Genomic DNA, 15,595 nt, shown 5'->3' on the forward strand with positions numbered 1-15,595 from the left:
AAAAAATAAATTATTAAACAATAATTAATTTTTTATGTATATTTTTAATCATTTATATCAATAAATTCTTTGGATAAAGTGAGCTTAATTCCCATTTTGCATACCTTGTGATTAATGATATTCGTTTTAAACGAGGTATTTTTTTTCTAATTATTTTAAATGAATTTCATGAAAAATACTTTAAAAAATATTAATTTAATATTTTTAATGTGGGATTTATAGAGTATTTAATATAGCCTATACCTAAATTCTGGTATGTGTAAGAAAATATAATATGTAAGCTACTGAAAAAGATCATCTTTATTATTCTTTAGGCCTAGGATAGAAGAATAAATTGACCTTTAAAATGTTAAGAGTTCAAGAACATTTTAGATTAAAAGTACTTAAAAATTTCCGATATACTTTAAAAAAAAAAAAGTCATTTTACGAAGTCCGAAATACGTGACAATAACCAAGAATTAGTTTATTCTTAGAGTAAAAGTAGTGTATTATAAGTTTATAGGCTTTGGGAGGAGTAGGTGGTTCTTGTTAAGCTATGTCACTCCGAATTACGACCGACCTTTGACCTAGGTCCATTAGAGAGATACGAGATCACGTGATTGTGATGTGTAATGATTCTATATGGCTCTAGTGGAGACTCTTTTTTTTTCTTTTTATCTTTTATAAAAGATTATCTTGATACTTTTCTTCTTCCTCCAAAATTCATTTATTTATCTCTACCCCCTTTAAAAGAACGATTAAATCAGATAGGGTATATATAAGGTTTTAAAATTAAATAATTGAAGAGAAAATAGCAGTTATCAAGTATAGTTTTTTTTTTAATTTAAGAAGGTTTTCTAGTTGTAGAAAATATGCTGGACACCTCATCTGTCTTCTTGCATCATCGTCAAGCAACCCGATTCTTGGTAAGAAAACCGCCAACACTACACACACAACTATATTCGTCACCCATTAACAAGAGACTAAAGAATCACATAAAGGCTGAGCAACTCGAGTATGGGTCATTGCTACTTGGATTCGGTTACAGACATCTGTTGCCATTTTTACGTGCTCGTCATCACATACAAGTGACACTCGACAATACCTCCCCCCCTCTGAATGCCTGCGTATTATGAGCTAATGTTCTATTTAAATATTTTGTGCTTATAGATCTAAAAAAATCCTTCTTATTACACTCATTACTCATCAATTAATTTCATAACTTTTATGAGGTTATTTTTTTTTCATTTTTATAATTAAATCAGTGTTTTTTTCTAAGATAATTGTTTTTAAATTTATTTTTTAATATTTTAAAATTGTTATATTATTATTATTTATTAGAATAAGTTGGAATAAGTATAAATTCGTGGATTGAAAAGAGAACAAATCTACCATTTTCTGGTATTCTGCAATCAGAATTCGATTAAGAAAACGTTAAAAAAATGCAAAAAAATAATAAAAAAGTCACAAAGTTTCTTGAATAAAGTTGTAAAATTCCAAAGAAACATTTAAAACTTTTTATTTGTACAAAAATTGGAACGATAAATCTCATCATCTTCACGATTTCTCCATCTTCAATCCTGATGCTCTCCATCTTCACTTTATACCATTTAATCAAATTTAAATCTTAATTTAAGACATTTAGAAAAAATATTAATTATATAATATCGATTTTAATTTATTAACTAACCTTTATAGGGTTATTATGGTGTCGAAAGATGATAAATTGAGGAAAGTTTGTTATGGACTTTTAACTGAACATCATCCTTGTGATAGACATAAATGTCCAGTTTTGAGTCTGGATAATGTTATCAAGAAAGGGTTTAACGAGTCAAAATTTGTGTGTTTCGATGCCTGCAGCAATTTCCTGTTTGTTAACACTTAAAAGTCTTTTAGAGCCACCACTCAAGACACTCATAAATCAAAATAACCATTTGTGAGAGGTCAAATGCTTTACCATTGGCTATCTTGCTGAAAATTACAACAACCAATTAAAAACATCAATTGAATGGTGTGGTGGCATCTAAGGGATGCAGTTTCCATGACAACGAAGGTTAAATATCATCCGTCATCCATTTTAGAGACAGGTGTCTCTATATATAATGGATGAGAGAGATTGTGTTTTTTACAGAAACATGGGATTGAGTTGCTGCCTACTGAGAGTTAGTCTTAGTGATCTGTGTTGACGTGTTGGGTTCAGTACTTGAGTAATAAATTTTCATTAGGGTCAACCGTAACACGGTTGGGGGCAATCTCAACACTTGTCGCATCAAAATTTCGACATATTTTGCCCAATATAAAAGCGAGAATTTCTTTTTAGATTTTTCTTGAATTTTCTACATTTTTTTTTTCTTTCTTTCCTATAAAATTTAAACAGTAAAAATCTCAATTTATTTGCCTCCAAAAAAAAAATCAAATATAGTTTTAAGTACAAGAAACTAAGTACTAATTTAAGCATAATGATGATTAATTAGAATAGTAGGCCTATAATTTAAACGTAATTAAAAATTTAATAGCTAATTTGTAATTTAAAATATTTACGGAAAAAATATATAATTTTTTTTTATAATGTATTTTCTGTATTTTTATATGGTATGGCTTTACCAAGTTGGACCCTCTAGCGCGGGTGTTACTACTATATCCCATTGCAATAAAATTCGATTATGTGATTTCTTATCTTAGTTTCGCTGCATAAATTCTGCTTCTTCTGAAAGTTATATCGCTTCAAATATAATAAAAAATAACTGTTTAAAATATATTCTATAAATTATTTTTAACAAATATTTAAAAATTAAGCTTTAAATTAAGTATTCTGACGCTTAAAATATGAAAATTTCATTCTCTTCTGAAGCTATTTTCCATGGTTTTTCTTAAAGAAAATTAGTTTAAAATGTAAAAAAAATACATTAAAAAGCTTAATAAGCTTGATATATATATTTAAAATACAGAAAAAAGTATAAATTTCTTTCCTCTACTTGCGTATTCATGCAATACTTAAGATCTATACCGGCATCGCCGTATATCTACAAATGCCTAACCTTTGACCCTAAAGTAAGTCTGAAAATTCAAAGGGGAGGAGAACGTGGCGGATACATTCCACTAACTTGAAATAACAAATAACCTGCCAATCATTTAACAGTACCCACTCCATACCTAAATAACCCCTGTTTCTATAACAAATTACAGGGTTTAGTGATAGACTAGTTTGTAGGATAGAAGATGGGTGTGTTTGTCGACACATTGCTCCCAGTTTGCTTTTTAGAGGAGATCTTTTTCGTCTCTTCATTCTTGTTTGCCATACGTCAGATATGGAGATGACGAGTTTAGCCCTTCTGCCAAAATTCTCACCTGTCGTGGGTAAATCTTACGCCCCGTTTCATAACATACGTCAAGTCATTTTCTTAAAGAATTTTCAAGAATATTGTCTTTTTCTTGATAGGAAAANACTGTACTGTGTTGTTTTCAAATAGTTAAGAGTATAACTTTATATACAACCCTCTAAAGTTGGACATTCTAGTAACAAGGAATGTCAGTTTTGAAGATGTCCAACTATCGGAGGTTTTACTGTGTATTGAAAATGTAAACCCTCGTTAGAGGTGTTTGAGAGTGACCAACTTCAAGAATTTTACCGGATAAGAATTGTTGACGGTTCCAATTAAAAGAGTTCAACTTTATATACAGTAAAGTCTCTGAAGTTTGACACCACTGTAGAAGTTTCACTGTATACAAGAACTGTATAAATTCCACAAAAGATTAAAGACACAACGCAATAGATCAACAGTTGTTTAAAGATTCCCAAATCAAGTTTTTGAACCGACGTCATTAAAATTCTACACATTTATACAAGACACATTGTCTGTCATTATAAAAGCTATACCCATCTTCACTAACTTACAAATGTTAAAGTTAAACAATATGGCGTGGGTGCATCTTTTTGACAACATTAATCCATCAGTTGTATGTAAAGTTCTATCTTTCGGTTAGAAATTATACATAAATATATCATTAAGATTCACTTAGGATTACATAAATAACATTTTTAAAACTTTCCTGATACGTCTTACGAATTTTTACATTATATTTTTATGTTTTTATACACCTTTAAATTTGGAAATTTTATAACCATGTTTACATTTCTTTTCAGGTGAATAATGTCACATTTGAATTTACATATTTATAGAAAAAGAAAGTTTAAAAAGTCATATAGTAACAATGATATGTTTATACAAAGTTTAAAGGTATGGATATGCTTTTTAAGAACTTTTTTTTTATAATTGAGAATAATAAAAAATATATAAATTATATAAAATATCATAAATTATGTGTTTCACGCTATGCATAATTATTAATTTTAAATAAAATACAAAAGTAAAAGAAAAAAAAAATTATTGTGGAAGAGAACCAATACATAACAGTAGTAAGAATGTTATCTATTTATCAATGTCTACTTTCAAATAGGTAAGTTACTACACGTGAGTTAGAAATAATATATTATTTGCATGGTTTGTAATAAATCTGTATGGAAATTATATATGGATAGGACGAGTTGTGGACTTATATTAGCTTCTCAGCAGGACTTTTATGTACAGTCAAGGAGTGGTGATGCAAGTAGTAGAAGCACGTCTCCTATATGAGAAACGTCCATTTATACGATAAGTCTTGACTCAGTTTGCATGCTTTTTATATAATATAAATGCCTTTTTTTATTTTTACTATTAAAATAAAGTTTAATCCTGATATAAGTTTCTTGAGTATGATCATTTTTAATTTGGCGGGTAAAATGTATATATAGGCCTATATATATACACACACATTATATATTTTTATAATGGTTAATATATATATAGATTTAAGCCTAGAAATATATTATTAACAATAANTGATTTTATGATTATTTTTGACACATTGACGTATTAATAAACTGTAAAATGGTGTATAAATGTTTAATAAATAACCATTAAATTTAAGTATTTTGTTCTAAAAATTTTTCTTAATTATTTAATTATTCTCTTGACAAGGGGTCTAATTAACGATCATTAAATCGTTAACTTAATCTTCCTTTTAATTACATTTATTGGAGTTCTAAAAGCCTTATGAATTTCTTGTGAAAATTATTGATATTTTACACATTTAAAGGCACTAATTCATTAATATCTTCGTTAATTTATAAGAAATATCTTACAGATGAAGCTTACATCAGTTAGGAAGCCGTAGTAGATGCTCATTAAGGGTTATAGAAGCAGAAATTAGTTAAAACTACTAAAACTATTTTTACTTCTATAAGCCTTCGAAGGCCCTTTAAGCATAGGATTCGCTTTTTGTGTAAGTTATATTCAAAATATTTTAAAAATTCTTTTCATATCCTCGTTACTAGTTAACACGGATAAGATCAATAAAATTTATTTTTGTATATTTTAAAACCATTGCTTTTACTGAACTGGTTGATCATTAGTCAATTAAACTTGACACTATCTTGATGAATGTTAACAATCACTTAACGACTGATAATTATTGTCAAAATTAAAATAATTTTTTACCTAAAAGAATGAAAATTATTAACTAATTGCAGATATTGTTCAGCCATAAGCTTACGATATTATCTCATTGGTTATGTAACTACTGAGTGCAATTTATTGATGCATTCAGTGAGTGCACGCACACCCAATCAGCAGTCTCGTATCCTGTAATGAATCCAAGCCGAGGATCCAATCTATTTGAAGAATAAATGAATAAAAAATTAGGATTTATTATATCCTGTAATGAAGTTTAAACTTGGATTATTTTAATCTAAAGACTAGGATCCATTTTATTCTATGACTCGAAGAACAGGATTTATTCAATCCTAAATGATGTATTAAATTCATTAAATCGTTACGGTTTATGTATAAATTGAATCCATTCTATACCAATGTAAATCTAGGATTAGGATTTATTCCTGTTTATAACAAATGTAAAAGTAGGATCATTTTATATCACTACAGACCTAAGAGCAGTACTCACCTTCAGTAGGATCTATCTTACAGTAAATGTATTGTACAGCAAGGATCCATTCTAACAAGGATTATTATGAATCTTGGATTAAAGCTCATTCCTGCTTATAATAAATGTAAAATAATATTCATTAATTCATATAATTTTGGATCTATTTCAGCTCTTAGTTAATCTAACAACAGGATCCATTATATCCTATAGATCTATCTGTGTTTATAGTAAATCTACGAGCATGATTTATTCCATTCCATTATAAACTTAAGAACAGAAGCCATTTTTGCATATAGGATAGTAAGTTTATGTGTAAGATGTATTCCTAAGAGTAGCATCCATTCTGTTGTATAAACCATAAGAGGACTACAACATACATATAAGTATCTTCTACTTATTAAAAAATAAAAGAGATTCGACTCCAAAATTTGAAAATCTCTTCTCTTCCTCTCTCTACAAGAGAGTGTCTAGAGGCAAATTTTCAAGTTATCGGCCAAAGACAGTAATTAGCAATGGCTTCACTAATTGACGAAAGATCTGGGACGACACATGATCGTTAATGTCATCATAAAATGACAATATTAGCAACCTGCAGCATGTAATAGTGTTATCAAATTAATTACGTTTTTTAAACACGATTTGCTATTGGAAAGGGATTAAGTAGAGATTAACAAATGCATGATGGACACGCGGCTAATCGGTTTGCAAACAGGAAATAGGCTATGTGCTGTACTAACGACAGATGTTAGGACTTCTCCTTTCCCACGACCCTCGTCTTTTTCTTTGTAACTTGTACCTTATTGTATCATGAATCAATATGTACAGTACATATATAACATCTATATACGATAATTCGACTTGGAATTGTGCTTTATTCTACCTTTCGAAGTACTAAGAACCCATATGCCAAACTGAAATAATCTTAAATTACATCATAAAATAATTTAATTCTATAATAAAATTATTCCTTTGAATCTTCACCAATCTCTGAATTCTCTTTGTTGTATTGGTTTTGAAATGAATTTTTATACATTTTAAGCTTNCCCATTGCAATTGGATAAAGTGAGCTTAATTCCCATTTTGCATACCTTGTGATTAATGATATTCGTTTTAAACGAGGTATTTTTTTTCTAATTATTTTAAATGAATTTCATGAAAAATACTTTAAAAAATATTAATTTAATATTTTTAATGTGGGATTTATAGAGTATTTAATATAGCCTATACCTAAATTCTGGTATGTGTAAGAAAATATAATATGTAAGCTACTGAAAAAGATCATCTTTATTATTCTTTAGGCCTAGGATAGAAGAATAAATTGACCTTTAAAATGTTAAGAGTTCAAGAACATTTTAGATTAAAAGTACTTAAAAATTTCCGATATACTTTAAAAAAAAAAAAGTCATTTTACGAAGTCCGAAATACGTGACAATAACCAAGAATTAGTTTATTCTTAGAGTAAAAGTAGTGTATTATAAGTTTATAGGCTTTGGGAGGAGTAGGTGGTTCTTGTTAAGCTATGTCACTCCGAATTACGACCGACCTTTGACCTAGGTCCATTAGAGAGATACGAGATCACGTGATTGTGATGTGTAATGATTCTATATGGCTCTAGTGGAGACTCTTTTTTTTTCTTTTTATCTTTTATAAAAGATTATCTTGATACTTTTCTTCTTCCTCCAAAATTCATTTATTTATCTCTACCCCCTTTAAAAGAACGATTAAATCAGATAGGGTATATATAAGGTTTTAAAATTAAATAATTGAAGAGAAAATAGCAGTTATCAAGTATAGTTTTTTTTTTAATTTAAGAAGGTTTTCTAGTTGTAGAAAATATGCTGGACACCTCATCTGTCTTCTTGCATCATCGTCAAGCAACCCGATTCTTGGTAAGAAAACCGCCAACACTACACACACAACTATATTCGTCACCCATTAACAAGAGACTAAAGAATCACATAAAGGCTGAGCAACTCGAGTATGGGTCATTGCTACTTGGATTCGGTTACAGACATCTGTTGCCATTTTTACGTGCTCGTCATCACATACAAGTGACACTCGACAATACCTCCCCCCCTCTGAATGCCTGCGTATTATGAGCTAATGTTCTATTTAAATATTTTGTGCTTATAGATCTAAAAAAATCCTTCTTATTACACTCATTACTCATCAATTAATTTCATAACTTTTATGAGGTTATTTTTTTTTCATTTTTATAATTAAATCAGTGTTTTTTTCTAAGATAATTGTTTTTAAATTTATTTTTTAATATTTTAAAATTGTTATATTATTATTATTTATTAGAATAAGTTGGAATAAGTATAAATTCGTGGATTGAAAAGAGAACAAATCTACCATTTTCTGGTATTCTGCAATCAGAATTCGATTAAGAAAACGTTAAAAAAATGCAAAAAAATAATAAAAAAGTCACAAAGTTTCTTGAATAAAGTTGTAAAATTCCAAAGAAACATTTAAAACTTTTTATTTGTACAAAAATTGGAACGATAAATCTCATCATCTTCACGATTTCTCCATCTTCAATCCTGATGCTCTCCATCTTCACTTTATACCATTTAATCAAATTTAAATCTTAATTTAAGACATTTAGAAAAAATATTAATTATATAATATCGATTTTAATTTATTAACTAACCTTTATAGGGTTATTATGGTGTCGAAAGATGATAAATTGAGGAAAGTTTGTTATGGACTTTTAACTGAACATCATCCTTGTGATAGACATAAATGTCCAGTTTTGAGTCTGGATAATGTTATCAAGAAAGGGTTTAACGAGTCAAAATTTGTGTGTTTCGATGCCTGCAGCAATTTCCTGTTTGTTAACACTTAAAAGTCTTTTAGAGCCACCACTCAAGACACTCATAAATCAAAATAACCATTTGTGAGAGGTCAAATGCTTTACCATTGGCTATCTTGCTGAAAATTACAACAACCAATTAAAAACATCAATTGAATGGTGTGGTGGCATCTAAGGGATGCAGTTTCCATGACAACGAAGGTTAAATATCATCCGTCATCCATTTTAGAGACAGGTGTCTCTATATATAATGGATGAGAGAGATTGTGTTTTTTACAGAAACATGGGATTGAGTTGCTGCCTACTGAGAGTTAGTCTTAGTGATCTGTGTTGACGTGTTGGGTTCAGTACTTGAGTAATAAATTTTCATTAGGGTCAACCGTAACACGGTTGGGGGCAATCTCAACACTTGTCGCATCAAAATTTCGACATATTTTGCCCAATATAAAAGCGAGAATTTCTTTTTAGATTTTTCTTGAATTTTCTACATTTTTTTTTTCTTTCTTTCCTATAAAATTTAAACAGTAAAAATCTCAATTTATTTGCCTCCAAAAAAAAAATCAAATATAGTTTTAAGTACAAGAAACTAAGTACTAATTTAAGCATAATGATGATTAATTAGAATAGTAGGCCTATAATTTAAACGTAATTAAAAATTTAATAGCTAATTTGTAATTTAAAATATTTACGGAAAAAATATATAATTTTTTTTTTATAATGTATTTTCTGTATTTTTATGTGGTATGGCTTTACCAAGTTGGACCCTCTAGCGCGGGTGTTACTACTATATCCCATTGCAATAAAATTCGATTATGTGATTTCTTATCTTAGTTTCGCTGCATAAATTCTGCTTCTTCTGAAAGTTATATCGCATCAAATATAATAAAAAATAACTGTTTAAAATGTATTCTATAAATTATTTTTAACAAATATTTAAAAATTAAGCTTTAAATTAAGTATTCTGACGCTTAAAATATAAAAATTTCATTCTCTTCTGAAGCTATTTTCCATGGTTTTTCTTAAAGAAAATTAGTTTAAAATGTAAAAAAAAAATACATTAAAAAGCTTAATAAGCTTGATATATATATTTAAAATACAGAAAAAAGTATAAATTTCTTTCCTCTACTTGCGTATTCATGCAATACTTAAGATCTATACCGGCATCGCCGTATATCTACAAATGCCTAACCTTTGACCCTGGAGTAAGTCTGAAAATTCAAAGGGGAGGAGAACGTGGCGGATACATTCCACTAACTTGAAATAACAAATAACCTGCCAATCATTTAACAGTACCCACTCCATACCTAAATAACCCCTGTTTCTATAACAAATTACAGGGTTTAGTGATAGACTAGTTTGTAGGATAGAAGATGGGTGTGTTTGTCGACACATTGCTCCCAGTTTGCTTTTTAGAGGAGATCTTTTTCGTCTCTTCATTCTTGTTTGCCATACGTCAGATATGGAGATGACGAGTTTAGCCCTTCTGCCAAAATTCTCACCTGTCGTGGGTAAATCTTACGCCCCGTTTCATAACATACGTCAAGTCATTTTCTTAAAGAATTTTCAAGAATATTGTCTTTTTCTTGATAGGAAAATTACCGTTGGAGGTGTATATTTTCACGTATAACCAACCCGTCGACAGATAAACTAGATGATATATAACCGAAAAATTTTGCTTATCAGATTTGATTATTTCTTTTTTTCTTTTTGCAAAATTTTGATGTTTTATCATCTTTTTATTGACTTTTAATTTAATTTTCTTGATAATTTTATATATATTACATTATTCATTTAAAAATGTATTGTTAAATTTAAATCTTTAAAATGTTTAAATTTTATTGGCTAATCGATATTTGAATTTCGTTTTTTAATCGTTTTTATTGGTTGTTACCAATGTGGTTGAAGGTGGCGGCATCTGGTAGGAAAAATATTTTATGAAAAAAAAAAATAGACACTAATTTATCAAGATTTAAATTTATCTTGAATTATTTTTGTCTCGTTAATTTAATGGAAAAATTACAAAATATAATTTATTAATAATCCTTTAAACTCATAAAGTAATAAAACGTTTGATATTAATATAAATAAAGCTTAATATATAATTTAATGCTTCTTAATTGTAATTATTTTTAAAAAGTATTTTAAAAATAATATTTAATGTAAGCAAAATAAAATTTAATTCGAAATTTGAAATTTAATTCAAAATTATTCACTAATATTTTATTTAAAGAAATAATCAAAACATTTAAATTATTATTTTTATTTTATATAAATGACGTCATGAGAAAAAATAAATGAAAACAGACGAGAGAATTTTAGTACGTGTAACAACCGTACGAGGGCAGCACAGCATTGAAAATAAAAGTAGCTTAATCATATCGATTTATTAAACGCACGAAACAAATTTACAAACAAATTATTTTAAATTAAATTAAAAACATTTAATTAATATTAAAATTTAAGTTTAATATTATTATCAATTTTTAAAACAAAAAATTTATAACGTAAAAATATTTTATCGGATTGCGTTTTTAAACAGTAGCCAAAAAAAAANTTGTCGGGTTCTTAAACTAGGAAACCGAAATTAGATACGTAGAAACAAAAATAAATTATTAATTCCATACATTTTTTAAAAGAAAGAAAAAAAACAGAATTAATGTCTGATTTTATATATTATTAATTTAAAAAAATAATAATAATTTATGTAAGATTGATAAATTATATAAGTTAATTCATTTTACTTAGTTAAAAGAAAAAAAAAATTATTGTGGAAGAGAACCAATACATAACAGTAGTAAGAATGTTATCTATTTATCAATGTCTACTTTCAAATAGGTAAGTTACTACACGTGAGTTAGAAATAATATATTATTTGCATGGTTTGTAATAAATCTGTATGGAAATTATATATGGATAGGACGAGTTGTGGACTTATATTAGCTTCTCAGCAGGACTTTTATGTACAGTCAAGGAGTGGTGATGCAAGTAGTAGAAGCACGTCTCCTATATGAGAAACGTCCATTTATACGATAAGTCTTGACTCAGTTTGCATGCTTTTTATATAATATAAATGCCTTTTTTTTATTTTTACTATTAAAATAAAGTTTAATCCTGATATAAGTTTCTTGAGTATGATCATTTTTAATTTGGCGGGTAAAATGTATATATAGGCCTATATATATACACACACATTATATATTTTTATAATGGTTAATATATATATAGATTTAAGCCTAGAAATATATTATTAACAATAACGATTTAATTCTTTTCAGGTAATAAACAAATACAACGTGACTCAAAAGTCAGTTAACCTTCTCTACGATAAGTCAATTTTTATGGTTTTTTTTTATTACTAAATAAATAGTTATAATGTAATTTTAATTTAGTTACTGTTGGGGGATAATATATATATATATATTTATTTATTTATTGCTGGTTAATATGTTTAAATTTAGGACAGAAAAATATATTGTTAACAATGAAGTTTTAATTCTTTTCGTGTCATTTATATAAAGGAAATTGTGTAGGTGTTGTAATTTAAATAAAATATAATTTAATCTTAAATTTATCTTTATATTTTATCTCATGTATACATTAAATTTACATTTATATGTTATTTTAATATTATTTAGCATAAGGGTGGCCCAAAAGTCAGTTAAACGCTGTAAAGATTGAATTCTTGCCTTATTCAAATACTTTGTTACGTAAATTCTTTATGAAAACTGTTTAAGGTGTGATTACGTTCATTGTATACAATAATAAATGCATTCATACGCACACACTTTGCGTGGGAAAGGGGAGGTTAACTGACTTTTGGGCCGCCCACTATATTTATATTACGTTAAAATGTTACTATTAAATTTATATGTTACATGCTTTAATATTAATTTATATACACATTAAGCTTATAATTACATATTTTAAAGTTTAAGACAAATTTTTTTTTTTAATATAAAAGGTGTTACTGATCTATATAGGAATTTCAAATTAAAAAAATATATACAGTATATATTTTGANTTTTTCTGATTGTTATATCTTTTTATATTGAACACTAAGTTTGATTATAATATTTTGCATACATATGAATAATAATAATAATAATGTATGTTTATAAGGATAACAATCATGTAATAAACATACATGTTTAAATACAAATAGTAAATTAGGTTTACTAATCAACAGTATCTTTTGAATGTTTGTAGCGGCTACTTGTTGCAAAATTGAAAGTGCAAATGTTTTTGGTTCGTTCAGTGGCCAGCTTCAGACATCTATACCAAAGATTTGCATTGGCAGTCAAACCTTTATAAGTGTTTTGGAATTTTTTTCATTTCATCCAGAACACTTATAAAGGTTTGACTGTCAATGCAAATTTTTGGTAAAAATGCCTGAAGCTGGCCACTGAATGGGCCAAAAACATTTGCACTTCTGATTCTTACAATGAGTTACTTGCTGAAAACATTTGAAAGGTACTGTTGATTAGTACTATAATAATTCCAGCTGTATGTAAAGTCTGTTTAAATTAGGTTTATACATATGTGTAGAATGTATTTTCAGTTTTTATGCTGTATTTGTAGGCTTTTAACAGATTTATAATTTGTATGGATTTTCATATTTTTTGTATAACCATAAATCTATCAATTTAGTAAAATCATAATACAGTACTAATTAATTTCATATAGATTAGAGATAGATTATTCCTTATGTGCTAAACAGAGCAAAAAAAAGCATAAAAGTTCACATTTTTTTATCTTTCTTATTCATAACACTTAATGTGAATTAGGTATATCAAGATGATTTTAGAAAATAATTTTATTTATTAGCATTTTCATAATATTTTTGACTTTATCAGAATATTTATATATATTTGATAAAATATTTTAAAAATATGATTGAATATTAAAGTATTGAGATGAAATTCTAGAATTCAATATTGTTGAACAATGCATTTTTAAACTAAATAGTGATGATTCTTTAAAAAATTATGATTTAAACTTTAATTTTTTATTCCAATTTTGATGTTAATATGAATTTTTTTTCCTCATTCTATTCAATTCTATTTTGTTAAGACTAGTGAAACTACTGATGTTATTTTGAAAGTTTTATTAATGAATATATATCAATATTGTTGAGCAGTGTGACTTATCAGAACTATTACTAGAATTTGCCATCGAAGATCCTATCATTATAACATAAAAATTGTCTGAATGTTTATGTTATTGAATACACACAGTTAGTTTATGAATTGCAAAAATAACTGGAGGAAATAGTTCACAAAAACTTACACCTTTATAAATCCAGCAAACAAAATTTAATAAAATAAAAACAAAAACATTTCGATCGGTTTCACTGATTTTCCTCAGTTACAGAATGTAATGATAAAAGAACATAAATACTAATTTATATTCTTTTATACTGAGGAAGGTTAGTGAAACCAATCAAAAATGTTTTTATTTTATTACATTTCATTGCTAGATTTATAAAGGTGCAAGTTTTTGTGAACTCACAGTTAGAAAATGATTATTTTTCACTTGTTTGCATTTGTCACCAATTTCTGTAAAATTAATAACATGCATATTTATTAATAACAAATAACTACTTTATTATTTTATAAGATGAGAGAAATCATAACTGACTGACAAAAAAGGACATAGTTTAAATTTTATTTTTACATTATTATATATATTAAAACAATTTGAATCTGTTTTCTGTTTGTTGTTTTAATTTTATTAATGTATAATATAATTATACATACTTATTATATATAAGAACTATACTTAATATATACTGTATATATAACTGTATATATATAATTGAAACAAAAATAAAAATTTTAAATTGAAATTTCTTATCCTACTATTACTTTAATGCAACAAATAATGCCTTCTGAAAACTTGAATTTAAAATAGTTTCAGGCAATAGGAAAATGTGATTTATAAATCAGATTTTTTAATTCAAAATTACTTGTTTTTCCAAAACAAATTGATATAAGCTAGTTTTATTTTTATTCACTATATAATATCAATATGTGCATCTTCAAAACATCAATAATTTTTAAAGTGTTTTATAAATACTCTAGAGCAGTGGTTCTGAAACTTTAAAAGGTTATAGATCCTTTTATAAGACATATTTTGGCAGACCTCTGTTTTAATTTGTTAGCTTTTAGTCATTGATTAATAAACTATAGTAANATGCAAATATTAAGTGTTATCATAGAAAAATAATAGTAATAAAAAAGAAAAAAGATAAAATGCCTGTTCTTCTTATAACTAATTAATTATAATACGGAACTAGTTTTTTGTACAAGTTTCTGCCTAGAGAAACTAGAAATCATTAATTTTATATTTAAACAGTTTTTATCCATTATCAGTACAGTATATTAAATATATTTAAAATTGTTTAGAATAGGATATAGATTTTTTTCACAATTATTTTACAGTTTAATTACTTTCTAGCTATTGTTTATCATTATTCATACACTACACATTTAGAGTATTTTATTTATTTATTTTTTTAAATCTTTATTCTAGAAGATTACATTCAATTATTTTAATTATTTGATTATCTTAATATTTATCTTTAAGTTTTATCATCTTTGACCACGTTGCCGCTTTATATATTACTATTATTTAAAGTAATTTTGTAATTTTCTACCATAATGAAACGTTAATAACCCTGTATTATTTGATAATTAAGCTACATTATTTATAAATATTTTAATATAGTCATTTTGCAATTATCTTCTCACATCTTAGATCTCTAAAAGTAAGGCTTTAAAGCCTTATTTGCTAGCCTTACTAGTGATTGGTGGACTCTTA

The 15,595-nt window shown here is 26.8% G+C and overlaps 1 long non-coding RNA gene across 1 annotated transcript; it reads left to right on the forward strand.

The window, feature by feature from the left end:
- Positions 1-5,177: 5,177 nt before the first annotated feature.
- On the forward strand, positions 5,178-11,955 carry LOC111630825. Its single transcript, XR_002757590.1, has 3 exons — positions 5,178-5,301; positions 11,522-11,611; positions 11,694-11,955. It is a non-coding gene; the product is annotated as an uncharacterized LOC111630825 (long non-coding RNA).
- Positions 11,956-15,595: the final 3,640 nt, after the last annotated feature.

Source organism: Centruroides sculpturatus, unplaced genomic scaffold (genome assembly GCF_000671375.1).
Source record: "Centruroides sculpturatus isolate CEXI.00-Female unplaced genomic scaffold, Cexi_2.0 scaffold6, whole genome shotgun sequence".
Taxonomy (NCBI): domain Eukaryota; kingdom Metazoa; phylum Arthropoda; class Arachnida; order Scorpiones; family Buthidae; genus Centruroides; species Centruroides sculpturatus.